Source organism: Capsicum annuum, chromosome 5 (assembly GCF_002878395.1).
Source record: "Capsicum annuum cultivar UCD-10X-F1 chromosome 5, UCD10Xv1.1, whole genome shotgun sequence".
NCBI lineage: Eukaryota > Viridiplantae > Streptophyta > Magnoliopsida > Solanales > Solanaceae > Capsicum > Capsicum annuum.
The window spans coordinates 54,062,686-54,083,371 of NC_061115.1; the positions used below are offsets into that span (position 1 = coordinate 54,062,686).

The window sequence follows — 20,686 nt, forward strand, 5'->3', positions numbered from 1 at the left end:
CTTTTTATTTTTCCTTTCACTCATCTCTGCTTGCTTTTTTTTTCTTTTCCACTTATTGGATATGCATCATAAGTCTAGAGATGTCCATATCTTTGTTCAATAAGTTAGGATTGCTTTTTAAGATCAAATCATGGGATAAACCAAAAGGAAATTTCCTTATTCTAACCCTTATGCTAGACACTAATTTCGGAGCATATTACTATAGCTGATAAGACTTCAAAGCATACTCCTTCACAGTCATCCTGTCTTGCTTAAATTTCATAAATTCCTTAACCTTTGCCTCCCTCAACTCCTGCAGAAAGAAGCGATCAAGAAAAGCACTAGAGATATTATTCCATAAAGTGGACTCAGTATCATCACCTCTAGACTGGTCCTACTTCTCATACCATTAATGCGCTATATTTTTTAATTGATAAGTAGTGAACTCCACTCCCATCACATCAGTAGTATACATCACATGAAAAATATTTTTTTTATCATCAATGAACCACTAAGGATCTTCCTCAACCTTGGAACCAGTGAAAGTCGAAGGACTCAACCTCATAAATTGACCAACTCCAGTGGCCTCAGAAGATGGAGCAACAAAAGCAATACGCTCAGTTTGAGAGACCACCAACTAAGTCAGCAAATGAATCAAATGACAAAATTTAGCATTTGTGACATCACCCCAAGGAGCCCAAGGAGGACTAGTGGAATTTAGGTGAACCCCACGAGTTCCATCAGAAGCAGTGGCCCTAGATCAAGTCTGAACCTTATAAGTAGGATGGGGTTCATGAATATTATCCTCAAGTGGGACGAGGAGTTTCCAGGAGCATCAGATCTTTGAGGCGTGATCTGAAATGTGAAAAAACAAACATTAGAGAAAATTTAAGACCTTAGACTCTATATCCTTAAAGTAGATCACAAGAAACCGAAACATTTATAAATGCCTCGTAGCCTTTCCCTTATTAGTGTGGTGCACTACACTCCCATACAAGATACTCTACTTGACACGACATTGTGGACACCCAAAGACACCAAACATGGGCTATGATACCAACTTTGTCATGGCCCAAACTAGGGCTTGTCCGTGATGGGTATCTCAAGTCCACCGAGGACAAGAGACCACCCCCTTTACCTAGCCACAGAACATAATACCCCTAATAATGATTAAATTCCAAATATATAACAAGATAGCATAAGATAAGCTTAAAGAGATTAGAGTATGTCTATAACTGATAGTCGTTAACCAACCAAAACAACCCAACACCATCTAATTCCACATGAGCCCATAAAACCTTTATTAATATCAAAAATAAATCTAAGTCGGGATATGCCCTCGACCCTGACAATGACAATGACAATGTTAATGATAATGTGAACTCTCAATTCTATTTTATGAAAATAAAACCAATGAACTAATCAAGTCTTTCAGAGAATAGAAGCTCACCACTTTACTGCATGCAACTGATGAATCGAACTGATACACCTAACTCAGCAAAAAAAAGTAGACTTATCTTTGGACCCTACATCTCATATGGATACCGTGTCCAAAAATAGTTAGTTGGTTAAGTACTAACATGAAACTCAAGGATAGAGGATAAAATAATGTCATCATCATAAAACCAAGTCAAATCAATGCACATGTACAAATTCAGGCATATCTATAAGTATATGCATAAGTCTAAATACTGGGAGAAGGAACCGGTCTTAGCATGTACATTGAAAAACTTAACCTGGATTGTGTAGCTTGACTATCTTAATACCACCCATAAGATATATGGGTCCAGTTACAACCCCCTGGTCGGGCCCTAGTATGTGTTAGCCGTATGAACCGGGGATATCACAGAAGGCTGGGGATTCTTTCGTAACCTTATCCAACCATGATACATTTATATGTAGTGTAACACAAGCACACAGTTATTTAAACCAACCTTTATGTTGGAAAACATAAGTTTTCAGTGTTCATCTTTTGGACTTACACCTTCACGGCCAACTATCGCAACCCCCATTAATTCCCAATTAGAATATTTAACACATAACCCATCCACCGATTCCAGGAGTCAATTATTAAGGCATTATTAAGTGGTATCGTTATACCGTCTATAGCTTGCAAGCAATGTCATTAGCCAACACTTTGGAGATTCCTTTGTACCCTGCAGACTCCATTAATAAAATCAATTAGGGGATTCTTTCATGCCACGCAAGGTTTTCAAGATCATTATTGTTATTATCCATTTATCCATTTATGCGAAGCATTAGTTTCAAAGAGAAAGAGTCAAACCAAATGATAATTTACATTCCAAAATTAATTATGCAAGTGGGTTGAGGTTATTAGCATTTTCCATATCAAAACCAATTATTTGGGGATTCCGTTGTACCCCTAGTGCCATATTTTACAAACTTAGGGAGTCCATTGGACCCCTATTTCATCGACCATTCCCATGCACCCTAATGAGTGTACAAAGCAACAATTTAATGTATAATAGTTCAATAGTAATCACGAGAAAATATTCAAACAATTATATCCAAAACCCTCAACCCACAGTTCAAAACTCAACATCAAAACCAAGAATAATAAACTAATTTTCACGCCATTAAGAAAATACAAGTGTACGAAAAGAGGTACATATCTTAATTACTAAGAAATTTGAAGAAGATAGCACCCTTAGAATCTTAGATGGCCATTTTTCTTAAAACTCTAGCCTTTACTTGAATGGGTAATTTGAGAGAGAATTGGAAAGTGTTTAATATTTAAAAGTATTGGAAATTACCCTCCTTAGATATTTTATAGATATGGGGTCTAGATGGAAAAATAAGGAAATTACCAAAATGTCCCTAATTAAAAGATTGAAAAATATTGCCCCATCTGTACGGGTGACCTCATGACTCATAGGGTCACTCAATGAATTAATTAGTCCAGTCGTAGTCTAGACAGTATCCACAGCCCCTCCCACTAGTCTGGTTATGGGTTGCACTTTATGACTCGTACCCTCTTTCCGTACCTAAGATAAGAATTTTTATAACATACACTGGACACCCTACGATTTCCACCTTACGACTTGTATGGAGTCATTACGACTCATCACCCCCAAGTTGTTACAAAAATAGTAACTCAAGCAAATCTCACTGGCCACCTTACGACAAGGGTTCTATGACCCGTATTATCACCTTATAACTCTTAGGGTGAGTCACATTCAGTACAGTAAGGATAAAATTTCAAAAAATTTTAAGGACTAGGGTATTGCAATATTTTTATTCCTTCTTGTAAAATAGCCCCGCCGAGTTGAAAGAATTAAAGGATCAGTTGCAGGAGTTATTGGATAAGGTATACATTCAACCTAGTGTATCGCCTTATGGTGTGCCTATTTTGTTTGTAAATAAAAAGAATGGTTCTATATGAATGTGTATTGATTATCAGTAGTTGAACAAAGATACGGTTAAGAATAATTATCCTCTTTCTCGTATTAATGATTTATTTAATCATCTTTAGGGTGTTATGGTGTTTATGAAGATTTATTTAAGGTTCGGGTATCACCAGATGAGGATTAAAGATTTGGATATTCCAAAGACAACTTTTCAGACTCGATCTGGTCATATGAGTTCATGTCCTTTGGGTTGACCAATTCCCTAAACATATTAATAGAGTTGATGAACTGGGTATTTCAACCATATCTTGGCTCATCTATTATTGTATTTATAGATGATATCTTGGTTTATTCCAAGAGTGAGGCTGAGTATGAGGAACAATTATGGATTATGCTTCAGAGAATGAGGGTTGAGAAGTTCTATGCCAAGTTCTCCAAGTGTGAGTTTTGCTTGGAGTCTGTTTCTTTCTTGGGTCATATGGTGACTAAGAAAGGTATTATAGTTGATCCAGGCAAGGTTGCAGTGGTTCGTGATTGGACTAAAACTTATTTGTCCATCAAGATTTGGAGTTTTGTTGGCTTGTTCGATTATTATCAGCATTTTACTGCGGGTTTCTTATCCATTGCAACTCCTTTGACCAAGTTGGCTTAAAAAAAAATTTTATTTTGGTGATCTGATTCTTATAAGGAGGGATTTCAAAATCTGAAAAATGTGTTGACTTTAGCTCCCATCTTGACTTTGCCAAGGAGGGTGTGGGTTTTACCATCTTTTGTGATAGTTCAGGTGTTGGGCTACGTGATGTGTTAATGCATGAGAGTAAGGCGATTGCATATGCTTCTTGCTAGTTGAAGCTCCATGAAAGGAAATACCCTACCCATGATTTAAAGTTGTATGTAGTGGTTTTTGCTTTGAAATTATGAAGGCACTACTTGTATGGAGTCTATTGTAAGATTTTCTCAGATCATCGTATCCTTTAGTACATCTTCACCCAGCAGGATCTTAATACAGGGCAGTGTCATTAGCTTGAGTTGTTTAAGAATTATTACTTGACTATTCTCTATTATCCGGGCAAGGCTAATATGGTTGCAGATGCCGTGAGCTGAAAGTCAACTAGTATGGGTAGCTTGGCGCATCTTTTGACCTAGGAGAGGCCTTTATCCTGATAGATTCAGTGTTTAGCTAACCAGATAGTTAGGCTTGATATTTCAACACCTAAATGTGTTTTCGCATTTGTGAAGGCTAGGTATTTCTTGATGGAGTAGATTCAAGCTTATAAGATTGATGATATTGGGTTGGGATCAATTCGAGATAAGGTGTTAAGTGGTGAGGCTAAGAAAACCTCACTTGATTAAGATAGAGTTTTGAGAATTGTGGACTGAGAGTGGGCGATTGGATTAGATTAATTATAGAAGAGGCCCATTGTTCCAGGTATTTTATCCATCCAGAAATGAGTAAGATATATTATGATTTGAGGTAGCATTGCTGGTGAAATGGTATGAGAAAAGATATAGCAGATTTGTAGCTCATTTCTTTTGTTGCTAGTGGGTGATGGCTGAGCATTTGAGACTTGGTGGATTGCTTTAGAGGTTACCCATTCCCAAGTAGAGGTGGGAACAAATCACTATGGATTTCGTGACTAGGTTACCTCATACTTCCCATAGATCTGATAGTGTTTGGGTCATTGTAGATCGATTGACCAAGTCTGCACATTTCATTCCTATGAAGGTCTCCTTTATTACTGAGAGGTTGGCCGTATATATATTCGCGAGATTGTGTGATCTTTAGTATGGCGGTTTTTATAATATCAGATCGAGGCTATATGTTCACTTCTCACTTTTGGGAGATTTTTTAGGATAAGTTGGGTACACGGGTTGACCTTACCGCAACATTTTACCCCAGACTAATGATCAGTCAGAGAAGACTATCCAGGTTTTAGAGGATATATTTCACGCTTGTGTAATGGATTTTGGTGGACAGTAGGAGAGATATTTGGCTTTAGTAGAGTTTGTGTATAATAAAGATACCATTCCAGTATCGATATGGCTCCTATTGAGACTTTGTATAGCAGCCATTGTTGCTTTCTCCAATGGGTTGGTTTGATATTTTTGAAGTTAGACCTTGAGGTACGGACATGCTTCGTGAGTCCTTGGATAGATTTCGGATCATACAGGATTAGACTTCGAATGGCTCAGAGAAGGTAGAAGTATTATGCTGATCGTAGACTTTGTGACTTGAGATTTGGTGTTAGTGATCATATTTTTCTTTGAGTTTACCATAAAGGATTTTATGAGGTTTGGGAAGAGAGGTAAGCTTATCCCTAGGTATATTGTCCTATTCGAGATTCTTCGAACTATTGGTGATGTGGCCTATGAGTTAGCTTTGCCCATAGTTTTAGTTGTTCAACCAGTTTTTTATGTTTTTATAATTCACTGTAATATTTTGAATAAGTCTCATGTTATTCATTGGGAGTTGGTTCATTTAGATGAGAGGTTGTCTTTCATTGAGGAGACGTTCTCTATTTTGTCTAGGGTGTTAGATGGTTGGATTCTAGAGTTATCCTTGTGATTAAGGTCCAGTCGTGACATCGACTTGTAGATGAGGCTACTTGGGAGGTTGAGTCTGATAAGCGTAGTTCCTATCCCCTGCTTTTTGTTGGTTCAGGTATTTCTTTTGCCATAAGTTCGAGAACGAACTAGATTTTTAGTAATGGATAATGTAACGACCTTAATTTTGATGAAATATGTGAAATATGTGTTTTTGTGTAATTTAACTATTTTACCCCTCCCCATAGTTGCATTATGGTATTTATGGGGTATGGGACTGATTGGCATGGTTTTCAATGCATTTCAGTGTCATTTGTGCGATATTGTGGTTTTTGGTGGCTTCAAAAGTCTTATATTTGATTTCAGTTGATTGATATCTTTTGATTTGTGTGATGAATGATAGAACGAAATAAACCAGTAGATCCGAAACGTTGATTTGAGGGTGGTAACTTGTTTAGTCTAGTTCTATGGCTTTCAAATCTCAGTTCGACCCTCGATTTGGAAAGTTATGACTTTTGGTTTCGAAGGTCAACTTTATCAAAACGTCATCTTTTTGAAAATCTGATATCACCATTGAGTCCAGAGCATCAAATTTGATAGGTAGCATAGTTTGTTTATGTTCACAGAATTTCGAATGGATCTCGAGGAACACGCGGGGACTCAGAATAATCCAAAATCCCAGCTGGTGCACCAAATATCTTATGCAATCCTGATTGTGATAGGTCCAGCAGTCTAGATGTCGCGATCGCGATACCCCTGACAGAAGAGATAACACGATCTCAACCCGTGGTCCGCAATCGTGGGTACTAAGTATAAATACCCATGTTTCATCATTATCACTATTTTTTAGACTTGGAGCTTAGGGTATCATGGTTTTGAACAACATTCTCCATTTTTAAGCTTAGGTGAGCTCCATTACACTCATTTCAACTAATTTTCTTCCATAGTTAACATTAGATTCTTGTTTTAATTCGAATTTGAAAGTGGAAATTGGGGATTTTGACCCCGAAGGACAAAACTTGGTTTCTTCGAATTAAGCTCCAATTCAACACCTTTTTACTTGAATAATATTCCCAATCCTAGAATTACGAGTTTCCCTCAATTTCATATTCAAAACTACTTCGATGCTCGATTTTTAAATGGATTTTAAAGATTTTTCCTAGTAAAATTTAAAAATAGTATTATTCTTCAATTTGGACCTCATTTTTAACTCATTTTTATTGGATTTTCAGCTGTAGACTTCTAAAAACATAGAGAACATATTTTTAAAACAAAGTTAGGATTTTTCCCTTTTTTTTCGAAAACCCATATTGGGGGATCTACTTTGACCCCAACTCAAAAATAGGCAATATGGGTATCGTTGGCTTCTTTTTGATGCGTAGATTCTATATTTTACGTTTTAGTTGATTTTGGGACCCTTCAGAGAATTAATGTGTGGAATTGAAGGCTTTTGTCACGATTTTTGGCCTTCAAGGTAGGTTATGGCTTAACTCCATTAAACCGGAATAGGTAGTTAATTTGTATACAAAATGCATGTTAAGGAAATGATAACTAATCATGAAATTGGCTATCTTAATGTGTGGGGCCTATATGTGATGTAATTATTGGATTTGAGAAATATTTTGATATGTCTGACTGTGTGGGGTTGTAACGCCCCGAATCTGATACCCGAAACGCTACACGTGCTAGCAATCCAGAAGGACCACAAGTTAACCCATGACTGATATTTGTAACTAAGCACTGCATAATATATTGTATAAATGCGGAATAAAAGGGATGAAAGGCCATAAGGTTCAAATATCTAATAAAACATAACATCTGAAAATACGGTGTATCAATACCAAAACTTAAATAAACTGTCTGAACATGATAGTTTGAAAGCCTCTAAACTGTCTGAAAACTGTGGAGTTGATGGGATATGTCCCCAACTAACTCCGTCTATTAAAACTAAAATAATGAAGTGATGAAATAATCATGCTATCTTCGAATGATGAAGACTCACTGCAAATCAACTGTTGTTGGGTAAATCTAAAGCTAAGAGCAATCAAGAACTTGAGCGTCTGAACCTATGGTATAAAATATCATAGCGCAGAGGAAAAGTACGCGTTAGTATGTTTGAATTTACTAGTATGCAAAGTGAGGTAGGCTGAATGCATGGGGTTCATATGCATGAACAATACTAACTGACTGAATATTATGAATGTGAGAATACATGCATGAATACATAACTGTAAATGAGATCGTGATAATACTAACTACTGAGTCTGAATACTGATAACATGAGTTTCGTATAACTGATATACTATTAACTGAGTGATTGTGTCTGACAGTCTTGATTCTGATGGAACTAGCTGAGTTCCGTACTGAACTGAGTGACTATATCTGACAGTCCTAAATCTGAAGAACTATCTGAGTTCTTTTATCGAGACTAAGACTGAGACTGTGGGAAGTAATCATCTAACTAACATGCCCCGAATCTGAACTGGTGGGGGTCCACCCTGTAACCCCAACTGGAAGGGTGTCAGTACCGTGCCATGGGTAAAGACAAGCTGTGAGTTAAATACTACTAAGATCTGATAACTGAGATTATTGAGATTACTGAGTACTGTGAAGGACTAGACTGATACTGAATTTACTGAGTTTTCCTGAGTCATGTGACTGACTAAATTCTAAGGATCATGGCTTGACTGAGAGTATATTGAAAACTGACGCTGGCTCCAGGCACACAGCTAAATTATTGGGTACAAGTACCCCTAGGACTCAATAGCATGAAACTAACAAGACATGAAACTTTTTTGAATACATAACCATAGGCTACAATTCATAATACAATCATTGAGGGATTTCATGAAGCACTTGATATTCATAATCTTGTACATGGATAGAAATGCATTTAAACATATCATAATTTCACAATTCTAAACTCATGACCATTCCATCAAACAACTATAAGACATATATTTAGCATGGGAGTCATTTTGAATAGCTAGTTGTAGCCTAAGTTCATTATTTAGATCAACAAAGGGTCACAAAACACAATTCTAGTCACTTAGGCATTTTATCAAACACATGGGATGTATATACTTAGGCTTGGGCATGAACACTAAATAATTACATCTTGGCTACTCTAATCAACTACATTTCATGAAATTCAGTCCACATGCTAACATAATATTAAGGAATACATAAAGATTCCATCATGGAAACCACACAAATCAATAACATGGACACAATTTCAATCCACAACATGAACATCATTATTTAAGCTTTAAAAAAATAGTTTCTTGAACTCCAAGGAGAAAGGGATCCTTGGATGAACACTTTACATACCTAGGTGGATGATTTCTTGAAGATTAGTAAAGGAAAGCTTGAATCCTTGGCTTGAAATTGATCACCTAGGTTTCCTTGTTCTTGAGCAATTGTGGAATAAGGAATGTAGTTAGCGAATAAAGGGCTAAATTTCATTTTTATGAGGACTGAAGGTCTAGGAAAATGACCTAATTACCCTTAAGGATGTAGTCATTTAATAACTAAAACTGGACACCGACGCATTGAGCGACGCGGTGCGTCAATGGCACTGACGCGATACTCGACGCGGCGCTCTATGATCGTGCCAAGCCTCAGTACTTTTGGCTATAGCAACCTGCAACAATGTTAACCAATCGATAGGCGACGCAACGCGCTAAGATTGCATTAGTCCACTATTTTGGGACACCAAACGTGGTCTAAACGAGGTTCATAAAATCTAAACTTGTTCGGGAACACCTATTGATCTCCCTGATCATGAACTGGCAAGAATACTGACCATCAAAGGACATTAAGGTCGTGAAATGAGATTGCCAACTTTTGGAGGCCAAAAATAAACTAAGTCTGGAAACTTTGCTAGAATTTTCTATGTCTGGGACCCCCTTGACAAGCTTAAAGGACTGAAATAAGCTTAGGAATTTTGCGGGGTCTTATAATATCTCCTCCTTGAGAATATTCGTCCTCGAATGGGACTGACTGAGATAGGAGAAATGATAAGCTGAAGTACATACTGAACATGAACAACTGAAACATGAGTACATGATTGATAAGCTTAATGTATTATACTAAACATGCATATCTGATGCATGAATAGCTGACTCAATGAATGCATGACTGGAATTACTGGTAAACTGAATTTATCAAGCTGAGCATGCATATCTGATGCATGAATACATGACTGAACTGACACATGAACACATGACTAAATATGCAATAGTAATTGATACCAAGTTTATAATAAGAATTTGAGCATGAAACTAAATACCAAGTTTGTAATATAATCTAAACATGGAACTGAGTAAATTTATGGAAGACTGTTACCTTAAATCAAAAATACTGATGAACCCAAGATCACTTACTAGGAATGAGTGAATTGGAACATGGGAACATATTTGAGACTGAAACGTGGTATATAAACTGAATATTGTGATCTGAACTGAGCTCCTTGAATACGTGGCTTATAGCTGAGGTCGGAGTTTGAGGGTCAACTTATGAGTACTTCTTACTCCTAACTATATTCATTACAAGGAGAGAGCATGGCATGTTTATGTCATGAAAGTTTGGGGGATTATAGTGTATCTCTCCCTTGGGACACTAGGTCCCTCAAAGAATATTGATTTTGTTGAAAAATTGAGAAAAACTAAGGCAATACATAAGGCACCTACGAACTAAATTGTGACTGAATATCTAGGATCTGGAACTAAGACGTGATACATGAACTAAGCTGAGCACGCAACTACCTGGTTGGTCCATCTTAGAATGATCAAATTTATGGGACTCTGGATAGTGCGACTAGATCGAACGAAGGGAAACCACACCATCCAAACTTGTTCGCATGACTGCTAAATTGAATTACTGGCTGCTTAAACTAACTCATACTAAAAAATTATACTTAACTGAAGTACTTCTCCGACACTCTTTCAACTATACTCTCCACCTTAGTACAACATGGCACTTCAAACTATCAAAAACATTCAAAATTGGGTATTGAGCACGGCTACTTAAATATACTGCTCATCTGATTAACTGAAGGACTGATACCTGAATACTAGGTCTACAGGACTTAACTGAACTTAGTCTGAACAACTGGACTGAAACTGTAGAGTATAATGCATAGAAGGTAATGACTGACTGGGTAACATAAGGTAACTGAGCATGAGTGAGTGAAAATTATATTACCTTAAGAATGTAAGATCAGGCATCTAACATATTTCAAAAATATTCTGTAAACTGGGGTACTGAAATACTAATAACTAAGTAACTGATGGCCATATACTATGGTTGGGAAATTCTGAAACTAAACTGAGTTACTGAACTGATTACTGGGCTAGGACTGGGACTGAGATTGTAGCTAAGACGGTAATTGAGACTGTAATTGTAACTAAGACTGTAACTAAAATTGAATGATAGTTTTTGATACCGAGGTTTAGACTGGTACTGAAGTATTGAATTCTGATGGCTAAGTAATTGATAACTAAAAGCCATGGTCTTGTAGGACTATCTGAGTCCTTTACTGAATATTGATTACTGAACTAACCCTGTAATCGAGGCCTGAGGGATAGAGCATTAACACCATAAATTCACTGAGGGATCTAAACTGAGAGTATATGTGACATAATCTGAGTTTGGCTGATCACTAGGAGTGGAGCATGAGTCATGAGTTGTATGACCTGAGCCTGGAATTTTTGTGTTCATGGGACATGATTTGTAACACTGGGTGAACTAGAACTGCTCATACTAGGAACTTGAAACACACACTATTCTATGAAAAATGCATCGATATAAGTTGTATTCGTGGGACTGAAATGTAAAGCATGCGTACGTATCATGATGGTTGAAGTACAAAACTTTGCACTGAGGTAGGAATGGGTTAGGAATCATTTTCTCTTATGATACTTACCACACTCTTCATAAAGCGGATTAGTAAAACTCCTTCTCTCACTACCCTGGGCTTTGGAGCCTGGCGCCCCATCCCTACGGTCATTTCTGAACTTTGGTACAGGTGCACTAGCTGAGGATAGAACTAGGACTAAAAACTTTTAACTATGCTAATAACGGTTACCACCCTGCAACCCTGGCTAAGAAAACCTATAGCTACCTGTTTTGGCTCTCTTATTCTCTCTCTTCTTCTTCTTAAGCTTCTGTTCTTCAATTTTTTTAGCATGGACCATAAGCCTAGATATGTCTCTTTCCTTAATCAACATCGTAGTCCTGCACTCCTTAACCACTCTACCTGATACCCCAAACAAAAACTTGCTCATTCTGGATCTACTGTCTGCTACAATATGGGGAGCATACCTGGATAACTAAGTAAACTTGAGGGAGTATTCTTTCACGCTCATGATACCTTGTCTGAGATTGATGAACTCTAACACTTTGGCTTCTTTCTATTCTAGGGGAAAGAATCGGTATAGGAAGGCAGTAGCAAACACTTCGCACTCTATGGGCTCTGCATCTATACCCCTGTCTACCTTTCACTACTTAAACCACGTATGAGCTATATCTTGTAGCTGATAATTGGCTAAATCATCACTCTCACTGGAAGTCACTTCCATGATATCTGTGACTTTCTAAATGTGGTCGAGGAACTCCTGTGGATCCTCTTCGGATTTAGAACCTGAGAATAGGGGAGGATTCATTCGGGTTAAGTCCTGAATCCTGGCTGCAGCAGTATTGGCCACTGAGTTGGCTGGAATAGCAACTAACCATTCATTCTGAGTTGTGGCTGACTTGGCTAGAGTATTAAATACAGTCCTGAATTCTTCATGGGAAACATGCTCGTCTAGGGGATCTGCCTGAACATGCTGAGGGGCTGACTGATTTTCGTTTCTATTTTTGGGAGGCATGTTTTGTAAATGTAAAGGGAGAAACGGATTAGACTGATAGTTAAATTTGAGCTCATGCTCACTGGCACAACATGAATACTGAAAGAAGGAAAACTATTCCTAAACATCTTATAGCCTCTTGTACATAAATATAGCGCGCAATACACCCATGCACAAGACTCTACTAGATGTAACTTTTCAGATTTCCTAGGTCACTATTGAATATTAGGCTCTAATACCAAGTTTGTAACCTCCTGAATCTGATACCCAAAATGCTACACGGTGCTAGTAATCCCAAAGGACCACAAGCTAACCCATGATTGATATCTATAACTGAGCACTACAAAATATACTGTGTAAATGCGGAATAAAAGCGCTAAAAGGTCATAAGGTTGAAATATCTGATAAAACATAACATCTAGAAATACGATGTATCAATACCAAAACTGAAATAAACTGTCTGAACGTGCTAGTCTAAAAGCCTCTAAACTATCTGAAAATTATGGAGTTGATGGTACATGTCCACAACTAACTCCGTCTACTAAAACTGAAATAATGAAATAATCATGCTATCCTAGAATGATGAGGACTCACTGCAAATCTACTGCAGCTAGCTGAATCTGAAGCTAAGTGCAATCGGGAACTTGAGCGTCCGAACCTATGGTATAAAATACCATAGCACAGAGGAAAAGTATGTGTCAGTACGTCTGAATGTACTGGTATACAAAGTGAGGTAGGCTGAATGCATGGGGTTCATATGCATGAACAATACTAACTGATTGAATAACATAAACATGAGAATACATGCATGAATACGTAACTATAAATGAGATCGTAATAATACTGACTACTGAGTCCGAATACTAATAACATTAGTTTCGTATAATTGATATACTGTTAACTGAGTGATTGTGTCTGACAGTCCTGATTCTGATGGAATTAGCTGAGTTCCATACTGAACAGAGTGACTGTATCTGACAGTTCTGAATTTGAAGAACTATTTGAGTTTTTTTACCGAGACTAAGACTGAGACTGCTGGAAGTAATCATCTAACCGACATACCCTGAATCTAAACTGGTGGGGGTCCAACCTATAACCCCAGTTGGAAGGGTGTCAGTACGGTGCCACGGGTAAAGACAAGCTGTGAGTTAACCCTCTCTGATAGGGAGCTCTTCCGCCAATCCCTCCTAGTAGGAAAACTCAAATGAGATGTATAATCCCTAGAATCATAGGGGTAAATCTCAACCTACGTTGGCTACGTAGTTCTAGAACGCAAGGATTGTTTCCAAGGATTACACCCTCTATTGGCTGACAGGTGAGCCCTCATCCCTAGGTTCACTTGGTGCTGAATCCTACTCCCAACTTAATAGACACTGAACTGATTTCTTAGTTCATACTAGGCTTGACTGAGTTGTCACTGATCGTGTTACTGACTGAACTGGACTGATTTCACTAAGTTTCGTTAACTGATGGAATACCACTGAGATATGATAATTGATTGAGATTAATGAGATTACTGAGTACTGTGAAGGACTAGACTGATACTGAATTTACTGAGTTTTCCTAAGTCATGTGACTGACTGAATTCTAGGGATCATGGCTTGACTGAGAGTATATTGAAAACTGACGCTGGCTTCATGCACACATTTAAATTGTCGGGTACAAGTACCCCTAGGACTCGATAGCATGAAACTAACAAAACATGACACTTCTTTGAATACATAACCATAGGCCACAATTCATACTACAATCATTGGGGGATTTCATGAAGCACATGATATTCATAATCTTGTACATGGATAGAAATACACTCAAAGATAATTTCACAATTCTAGTCTCATGGGCATTCCATCAAACAACTATAAGCATATATTTAGCATGGGAGTTATTTTGAACATCTAGTTGTAGCCTAAGTTCATCATTTAGATCAACAAAAAGTCATAAAACACAATTCTACTAACTTAGGCATTTTATCAAACACATGGGATGTATATACTTAGGCTTGGGCATGAACACTAAACAATTACATCTTGGCTACTCTAATCAAAAAAATTTCATAAAATTCAATCCACATGCTAACATAATATTAAGGAATACATAAAGATTCCATCATGGAAACCACACAAATCAACAACATGGATACATTTTCAATCCATAACATGAACATCATTATTTAAGCTTTAAAAAATGGTTTCTTGAACTCCAAGGATGAAGGGATCCTTGGATAAACACTTTACATACCTAGGTGGATGATTTCTTGAAAATTGATGGAGGAAAGCTTAAATCCTTAGCTTGAAATTGATCACCCAAGGTTTCTTGTTCTTGAGCAATTGTGGAATAAGGAATGTATTTAGCCAAAAGAGGGATAAATTTCTTGTTTATGAGGGCTGAAAGTCGAGGAAAATGACCTAATTACCCTTAAGGACGCGGTCATTTAATGACATGGTACCAACGTGATACTCGATGCGTCGCGCCATGATCGCGCCATGCCTCAATACTTTTGGCTTTGGCAACCTGCAAAAATATTAACCAACACGATAGGCGACGCGGCGTGCCAAGATCGCGTTGGTCTACTATTTTGGGACACTAAAGGTGGTCTAAACGAGGTTCGAAAAATTTAAAACTTATCTGGGAACACTTATTGACCTCCCTGATCATGAACTAGCAAGAATACCTACCATTAAAGGACATTAAGGTCACGAAATGAGAGTGTCAACTTTCGAAGGTGAAAAATAAACTAAGTCTGAAAACTTAGCTAGAATTTTCTAAGTCTGGGACCCCCTAACAAGCTTAAAGGACTGAGTTAAGCTTAGAAATTTTGTGGGGTCTTACAGGGTTCTTATATGATGTTTATAACCTTATACACATGTGAATAATTGTATCTTGTTGATGAAAAACTGTGTTGGGATACTATTTATATATTATAATATATTCATACTTTATTAGCATATGAAATATGTGGATATTCATGTATGGCTGAAAATAATCAGTGGATATTGGCTCATGTGGGTGTGGAAATGTATCATTGTGGTTGGTTATGAAAATACTTCATGTGGTCATTTGTGGAAATACTCATTGTGATTGATTGTGAGCATTACATCCCCATATCTTACTCATTTATGAAATAATCGTACCACTGTGGAAATACTGAGAAATGTTGGCAATACCTTTTTATAAAACTCTCTCCGTGGGATGTGCTAGGAAGGAAATATTGTGACATCTTATAAAATCCTCTCTAAGAGATGTGCCAGGGAGGAGATATGATATATGGATTATATATAGGTTGACTAACCCCTTATAGATCCTACGTTGGGAAGCTTTAGCTCCATAGGTGTATAGATACTGTGCGACGGTCTCAGAGGTTGTACAATAACCACATGCATCATCATCATCATCAACATCAACATTCTCATTGTATCTACTTTATTATGCTTGTGATGCGATTGTACTTCTGTTTGATTTATTACATATCTAATTGGTATATCTTCCTATACTTGTACTTGATGATCTTGTGTATATAGATATATCTTCCTTTCTTGTTTTGCCTGTATGTGTTATATTGTATACTTATGATTCCTTTCTGGTTTGTTACAATATATGTGATATTATAGAACTATTAGTGCAAGTGGTGTGGGCTATCATTGTGGGATATTTTTCGATTGCAAATGTCGTGACCTTAGTGTGTATTTTGTATGTTTCATTTTCTACTTTTGCTTGGTCAGCCTATGATACCTACTGAGTACAAATGGACTGTACTCTTTTTTACTGTACCCTTTCGGTGCAGATTCATGTTCGGGTGAGCCCCACGTTGCTTGATTCAGGCGGTATTTGGAGCTTTCAAGGTAGTAGGTGATTTTCAGGCGTCCGATGTCTTCTACTGCCTTTTTCTATAGACTATGTCTTTATTTTCATTTCGAAAACAGAGTTTCTCTTGTATTTTGGACATCTTATGTATTTCGAGTTGTATTAGATACGTTCATACATTATTGACACCAGGTTTTGGAGATATATGGTATCTTGTTATGTTTCTTTCCGCATTTGTGATATTGTTATGGTTCGACTTTATTCTAGAAACCCTACCTTGGGTTATTATTATATTTTCCCCCTTGTGTATCAGTTTGAGTGATAGTCTTACTTGTCAAGGTTCGCCGCAACAAATTTCATCATGACCCTCATTTTTGGATCGTGACAAATAATGTTAATAAAAATAATAGTTATAAAACATGCCTCGTATATTGTAGCGTGAATACATGTATATACCTTGCATTTGAAACCTTTTGAAATCTGAAAACTCAAACAAAGCTTGAAACACAGCAACACTATGGGCCTTTTTGCTTGATTAGTTGCATTCTCATATATAGACGAATTTTATTTTCCTTTTTTCTCCTATATAATTTTGTCATCGATCACATTAAATTAAGTTACGATTTTTTAGAGTAATATATAATTCAACTTTATTAGTAGAATTCTCAAACGACTGTCCGATAATCGAACTGTCAGTCTCTGTAAGTCATAAATAACTTGAGATAGTTGTAGAAATGCTCTAGATGCTCGGAACATAGGAAAACGAGGGGGTGACCAGGAGGGTCATTACAGCGTATCTCATAAATTTTGGCGTGAGCCTGCCTGAGATCCTTAGGATCACGACAACATTGAGGGTTGGTTACAGGTTGTCGAAGGTATGTTTTGGATTCGGACATTGGTATGAACATTCAAATATTTGTCCTGCATTCATCCGTGAAGGTACTCCTAATGGGAAAGACCATCACCATATCAACGGATCTCCCATCTTGTAAATAAGGCATATCTTGTCTTGGCAAATTTTTTGAAATGATACCCTTATTTTCGTGTCTTACGGCTACTTTATCACCTACTTGCAATCGAGATTATTTAACTTATAGAAATAACTTGAAATTGGTGATTTGAAAAAAAATCCGAATCCTTTAGCAGCTTATTCTCCTACCGAATTAATATTGAAGTGTGATCTTTTTGTTTTTAAGCAAAACTTGAGGTTGCAACGTCTATTATGAAAAAGTATCTTATAAACTTGGCTTTTACAAACTACTCAATGCCCAACGAATGACTTTTTCCTAACAACAGGTATTTTACCCCTTGAAATCTATTTTATTATACTTTCAAGAAACAAACTTTCAATGTCTAAAAAAAACTGCATTCTTGGCTTCAAAATCTGATCGTCAACTCTTTAAAAAGTGTTATTTACTAAAAAAATTGTACTTTTGATATTTATAAAATATGTATGTTAAGTTTACAAAATAGCTTGTTTCGCCCTTTGAAAATCTGCATTTTTAACTCTTGAAAAAGTTGTATATTTGATCTCCAAAATCTGCGATTTTAGCTACTACAAAAGCTATATTTTGGACATGAAAAAACTGCACTTTAAATGTTAAATGACTGCACCTAAAGCCCCAAGAAAAATTATTTTTTACCCTAAAAATATTTGCGTTCTTACCTCAAAAATCTGCAGTTTTTACACTGTTAAAGGGGGTATATGTTTATACTTAAAAACAACATTTTAGATTGGAATAGCCAATAAAACCAATTCTAGATGATAAAAGTTAAACAAAGCTAAACAAATATGAAGTTATTCAACATCGATCAATCCACACAAAATAAATATTAGAAGAAATACAAGATTAATAGAATAAATAACAATAAGAAGAAAATGTGAAGAAAGCAAAGGACTAGATACAACCAAGTTCTTTTAGAAAGGGGCCAATTCCTAATGGTGTAGACCCCGAATGCTGAAGATCCTAAAGCGGTTGATCCGATCTTTGGGTCAGAAATGAGTTTCGATCGAAACTCCAACTCCTCAAATCACATAAAATAAAGAAAATGATAATAATTAGGAACCAAACTTGAGGGATATTACTGAGAAACGAAAATAATAAATGAGAAACGAAAACAATAAATAATCAACGCAATTCAAAAGAAAGCCTAAACATGAACTTAGTAAATTATCATCCAAATGAAACTAACATATGCACATTTTAGCAAAACAGAGTCTTGATGGACTACAAGCCAACAATTCTACCATAGTTAAAGCTATCTAAGAAAAATCAAGAGCAACTCCAAACATAAATTTTTTCAAAGAGCAGGAACATGACAATGTAAACTAATCCAACCAAATCTCCATCCATGATTATGAAAAACAAACTTGCAACAACTCATTAATGCGGACTTTAATGGTTCATATAGAATAAGGGAAGGACCACATGTCTCAAAAATGTCTCCTGTCACTACACACTATTGAACACAAAAATGCAAACATAGATATGAGAATGATGGGCAATTTTGACAAAATTAGATCAATATCAGCAATCGATTTAATTTCTTAAGGTCGCGCAAGCTCAACAAAACTAAAAATAGGACAACAACATTCTTGAACTCAACTTGAAAAAAAAAGCCAAACTATACGACTTATATGTTCATAAAAGTCAGATCGAGCAAAAGAAAGTATGGAAGGAATGACTTTATCCAGCTCAATTTTCAGAAGAAGTGGTAGTATACACACACATACATAAGTTTAGTGGGCCTATATGTTCAAACAAGAAACAACTTTTTCAAAAATTAACTTTTATTCACAGAGTCGAAGGAAAACAAACAGCGATATGAGTATTGAAATTAAGATAGAATCACATATTCATGAAATCATGACAAGAACAAAACCAGATAGGACAGATTCGCACTTATGACGCAAAATAGCCTCGCTTGAAATAAATGAGTATTTTTACAGATTAAAGAGATAATATTATATTTTGAAATTGATTTTCAGAGAACAAACAACAACAACATGATCAAACGTACATCATACACCTGCAAGTCCATTTTTTCGGCACCAACGATAACTTAAACTATATGGAGATTCATATACAGGAATCCATTTTTCAACAACATTAAAATAAAAAAATTGGCAGATTTAAACTAAAGTAATGTGATCGCTGAACCAAACAAGATGAGAGAAAGGAAGATGAAAGTGAGAAGAGAAAGGAATTTGCACCTTTTTCGAGCAGCAAAACTGAGGCTTCGATGACAAGGATTTTTCGGCAGACGAATTAGACTCCGAGGATTCAAACTTGGACAAAAATCAAAAAGAAACTAGAGACTTCGAGACTTTCCAGTGAACCTCCCACTTTTTTCACTAATTTTTCTCTCTAATTTCTAACCGTTTACACTGTTTTTTCCACTCTCCGACTTTAAATTCACTTTTAGTTTTGATTTTTCTCTCTTTTTTCCTTCCATTCCTCTGTCTGTCTTTTCAAGTTTTCATTCTTTTTCTTGACTACCAGACCTTATTCTTCGTGGAAATGGTAAGACCCACATTTATTAGTGCAAATTCGGATTTGAAAGTCTGAATTTGAAACAACGATTTGTAAAAAATTGTGTGGAAGAAGAGGGGGATTCGAAATCCTTGAGTGTCGTCCCTTTCGTGGATGATTTTGAGGTTCAAATTTAAATTTTTGTATAGATTTGGGACTGACTTCTCAGCCATCGCTGATTTCACGGGTTGGGAAAGCCGAAAGTGAAAAAATCTTGATAGCCTAGCAGCGGAGATACGACAACTATGGCCGCTAGAGTTTTCCGGCTTGGAAAGTAATGAGAGGGAGAAGAAAGAGAAAGGAAAGAAGGTTGGTTGTTTTGTGTGTTTTTGAGTAGTTGTGGTGATTGAATAATTTTTTGGGAAGAGGGAAGTTGATACGCGCGGTTGATTTCTTTGAGAAAGTATGCGCGAATGGTAAATACATAATTAGCCTCATCTTGTTCGAGATATAACTTCAATCTATTACCTCTTGATTCTTTATTGCAAACACATCATTTCGAGATTTTAGACGCGTGAAAGACTTGAATTTAATTTTTTTGACCAATTAAAAGATGTCATATATAAAATAATTTAATATATAATTTATATTCTTTTCTTAAATAATA

The 20,686-nt window shown here is 36.4% G+C and overlaps 1 long non-coding RNA gene across 1 annotated transcript; it reads right to left on the reverse strand.

Annotated features, from left to right (window-relative positions):
• Positions 1–18,322: 18,322 nt before the first annotated feature.
• LOC124898887 lies at positions 18,323–20,449 on the reverse strand. Its single transcript, XR_007055743.1, has 2 exons — positions 19,761–20,449; positions 18,323–18,571 (listed from the first exon to the last, which is right to left on the reverse strand). It is a non-coding gene; the product is annotated as an uncharacterized LOC124898887 (long non-coding RNA).
• Between the last annotated feature and the right edge of the window lie 237 nt (positions 20,450–20,686).